This window comes from Bos javanicus, chromosome 3, assembly GCF_032452875.1.
Source record: "Bos javanicus breed banteng chromosome 3, ARS-OSU_banteng_1.0, whole genome shotgun sequence".
Taxonomy (NCBI): Eukaryota; Metazoa; Chordata; class Mammalia; order Artiodactyla; family Bovidae; genus Bos; species Bos javanicus.
The window spans coordinates 22,844,968-22,845,924 of NC_083870.1; positions in this window are offsets into that span (position 1 = coordinate 22,844,968).

Genomic DNA, 957 nt, shown 5'->3' on the forward strand with positions numbered 1-957 from the left:
ATATGACAAAATACTAAAGGACTAACGTGTCAAAAATTTTAGTGCAGTAACTACCTATCCAGGTCAGACACGACTGAGTGACTTCACTTTCAGTTTCATGCGTTGGAGAAGGAAATGGCAACCCACTTCAGTATTCTTGCCTGGAGAATCCTAGGGACGGGGGATTGGTGGGCTGGCGTCTATGGGGTCGCACAGAGTCGGACACGACTAAAGTGACTTAGCAGCAGCAGGCCTTCCAAAATACCAAGCAAAAGACACACACCCACAAATATGCATACATAAAGAAAATAAAATAAGAGAGAAAGAAACACAGAAGATACAATCTATTACAAATGGTAAATATAGATGAAAAGATGTGAGAGGAGTTTAAGATACAAAACTGAACAGGAGAAACAAAGGGGCTTCCCTGGTAGCTCAGCTGGTAAAAAATCTGCCTGCGATTCAGGAGAGCCCGGATCAATTCCTGGTTTTCTAGGATTCCCTGGAGAAGGGATAGGATACCCACTCTAGTATTCTTGGGCTTCCCTGGTGGAATCTGCCTGCAATGGTGGACACCTGGGTTCGATCCCTGGGTTGGAAAAATCCCCTGAAGTAGACCATGGCAACCCATTCCAGTACTCTTGCCTGGAGAATCCCCATGGACACAGGAGCCTGGCGGGCTACAGTCCATGGGGTTGCAAAGAGTCAGACACAACTGAGCAACTAATCACAGCATGGCACATGAGAACAAGAGTATTGATATTAATAAAATCAATCATGTTAATAATGGATTGTGGATGGGGGAGAGGTGGGAAGGAGGTTCAAGAAGGAGGGGACATATTTATTCTTATGTTTGATTCCCACTGCTGTATGGCAGAAACCAACACTACATTGTAAAGCAGTTAGCCTCCAATTAAAAATAAATGTAAGAAAATAATGGAATATAACAGTGAATTTTAAAAAAGCATGAGTCCACAG